Raw genomic sequence first — 3566 nt, forward strand, 5'->3', positions numbered from 1 at the left:
AACTTGCTCATGTATTTGGTCACACTCATACTACCTTTCCTAAGACTATAGAGTTCATCCATGAGATATTCCCTATAAGAAATTGGGACATACTTTTCTTTCAATCTTTCTTTCATCAAATCACAATGTTTTATAGGTCTATGGCCAAGGTGAGCTTCTTGTGTTTCGACATTCACCCGATGAAGCTTTGCTTGCCTGATTAATCTCATCTTTGAAATCTCACTCGATGTGAGTTATTCATCTTATATCAGTCAAAATATGAATCCATTTCAGCTAACCAATCTTGAAAAAGTTTTGGATCCATTTGACCATCATATGTAGGGGCTTCAACTTTTACTCTTTTCATCACATCCATATTCGGATCATGATTTTCCCTACAATATGGTCTCCTTGGTTGGAATTCTTCTTTATCATAATCCTCGTTATTCCAATGTGGAACATAAGAGTCATGATGTTGGAACCTTCTAGGAGCATTTGGTCTTTGCAAGGGAGGAATGGGAGGTTGTTCTTGAGGTGGTGTCCTCTCTCTTGGAGGGTGGTTTCACTCCCTAGAATGATGGGAAGCAAGCTTGTTGTCAACCTCAAGGGGCTATCCTGAATTTTTTGGAGGTGGGTTAGTAGCTAAACTAGCTTCTAGCCTCTTAATCCTTGCAAGTGCATTGGTCAAGTCTTGGGTTAAGACATGGATTTGATCTTGAAGGTCATCTAGGAGTACATCACGGTTTATGTCATTCCTACAACCATGATAATGATTCCCAGCTCTAGTTGCCATCTAGAAAACACAATTCTCCTCCTTGAAGGTTTTCTCCCTAAACCTAACTAAACTATAGCTCCAAATATCCAAAATTCAGAGTATAGGTGGGCTGTTCTGGGAAAAACCGTCACCCATTTTTCTGGAAACCAGAGAGCTGCTAAAGGATTTTCAGCCACAAACTTTTTTTGGTATTTGGTATATAACTTTTGCTACAAAATTCCAAATAAATAGATCTTGGTGTCAAAAGAAAGTTAAGAAAATTTCCCACAACTTTTGTGTTTAAGGTTTTTGAATATGGGAAGGTTTTGATAGTGAAAATCGCACATCAACTCTACAGACGAAAAATAAAGGTGTTGGGACTTAAAAGGTTCGCCTAATTTGACCCAGGCTTTGATACCAAGATGATGTAGGATGGGAATGGTCGACCTATGTCATACGATTCAACCCTCACACAAGCACATACACTTAAACACTTTAACTTAAGAATTTGATTATCCAAATATAAACACAATAAATCATGCTTTATTTCACATGTTCAAGGATTTTGAAAAGGTGTATGACTTGTCCAACATTTAAGTCTCAATGGGTTCTTTAACAAAGGAATCAAGTTATATGATGAGAAATTGTTATTTCAGAGATTCAATAATAAAAGTTCTATGTTAGCAAACTAATATTCATACAATTGATTTTAACTAACAAATACCAATATTTCAATCTATGGATCAAATGGGTTATTTAAAGATGTGATTTTAATCTACTAGCGAGGGTTCACAAGATATAGCAAAGGATTCAAACACAAGTACTGAAGTTACTAAGGGATTGATTTGGATGACTTGACACTGTTCCACACGTAGTTAGGTCACACTGTAGGTCCTTCGTACAAGCTTTGAATCACAAAATGAACGCTGCAATGAAGTGTAGATGATGATCGTCGTGTGGGTGTATGAAGGTGCTGGCCGTGTGGTGTTGATTGGGGTCGTGAGAGTATTAGATGGAGGTGGGGTTGATGAAGTTGTGGGATAGTTTAGTAGTCTCTCACCACTTGATCTCCATAGAGAATGTCGCTGCCTCACACTACTCACTCATAAGGAGAGGGACAAACTTTACAAGTTCAAGCAAAGAAATGTTTATTCTATATTCAACTTCAACTTCATATCTTGTTCTTACAAAAAGAATGTTATTTATAGGCATAGTCTGGGAGACAAAGCATTAAACACTCAACAACTCTCAACAACTTTCAACAAATATTAACCTAACACAATTAATACTTACTAAAAAAAAATAAGGAACTCCAACTCATAAGCACATAGGTCAAGCTTAGTTGTCTTGCATTATTACAATTCAAATTTGAAATTTAAACATATTCCGAAAGGAAGGCCAAAACCGTATTGGGCCCATTAGAGTCGTGTGGGGCCCATTGGGCAGTGTGGGGCTCTCGTGGGTCTCGAACTCGAACTTACAATAGTACGTCAACTCGGGTTTTCTTATGTTGAAAATCTTCAAGATACTACATGTATACCTATAAGAGTTATAAACCAATGTGGACATTGGGTGGTCATCCATGTGTCACCATGTCGACGAATGACAAGGGTAAGGACTGCTGATCCCCATCATACCCCTCACCCTCGCTCTTTCATTGTTGAAGCATAAATTTAATTAGTGACATAATATTTATGTTCTTAGTGGTGCATCATTCTTATCCCGAAAAAGGGAATTGCTTATGTCAATACACCTAGAGAGGGAATGCTATTGAGAGACTCAACTCTTAGATATAACAACACATAGGTACAATTACAAAAAAAAAAAAAAAAAAAGAAGATATCTTTAGTACATAATAGTGATGCCAAGTTTATTGAAACCCATTTTGATTAAAAAAAGGAGAAGAATGTTGTAACATTCGCAAAGGATTAGATGTACATCTTGATATCATCTCGTGACTATGAGTTCGGTGATAAGAGTCAGTGCATTTGTAGGTAATGTAAGTAGATTGTAAGGCCTAGTTTCAAAGAAACTAGATTTAGTTTTTGCTTCTTCCAGGAAAGCCATCCAAGCAAGTGCCCCCATTTGCCAGATCATTACTTATCCATGTTTTTAGGTCACCATTTTCCTACCAAATGCCCTTCTATTTAGCACCCTTAGTATGCTCAGTGACTTGCGAAGATTGTCTATTGCATCTTGGAAGAACTCAGTTAATGCATAAAGGTCAACTTGGTCCTTCATCTCATGGACCTTCACTATCAAGTATTGGAAGCACCGAATGCAGTCCTAAAGGGCAAGGTGGGACTTTCCACTATGGTCTCAACTACCCCTCACCCTTACTCATTTGTTGGTCAAAGCCTAAATATTCCTACAAGGTTTTGGCCTTTAATTGCTAGTTAGCCAGTTTTGGATCTCCTTTTGGTTTCTTAGAATTGCAAAATGATTGCACAAAGAGTTACTAATAGACTAGAGGCGAGGACTACAAACTAGACCAACTCTTAGGAATTCCATGTTAAGTCATTTTCTTAAGAATTCCGTGTTAGATCATTTTCTTCAACTATTGCTAGAGAGTTATGACTTTCTTTTTTAGTTTCTTGAGATTATGAAAAGATCACATAAAGAGTCATTTTCTTCAACTATTGTTAGAGACTATGGCTACAAACTAAACCAACTCCTAGTATATGTGTGCATACATATTGATATAAATACAATACGTTTTAAAATTAAAATTAATTAAAGTTGTCCTCGTTCTTAAATGGCGAGTGCATAGTGAGAAACTCGATTTTGCTACCCTAAATTTTTTAAAATAGATTTATATTTGCAATGTAATGAG

The sequence above is a fragment of the Malania oleifera genome, chromosome 3, assembly GCF_029873635.1.
Source record: "Malania oleifera isolate guangnan ecotype guangnan chromosome 3, ASM2987363v1, whole genome shotgun sequence".
NCBI lineage: Eukaryota > Viridiplantae > Streptophyta > Magnoliopsida > Santalales > Ximeniaceae > Malania > Malania oleifera.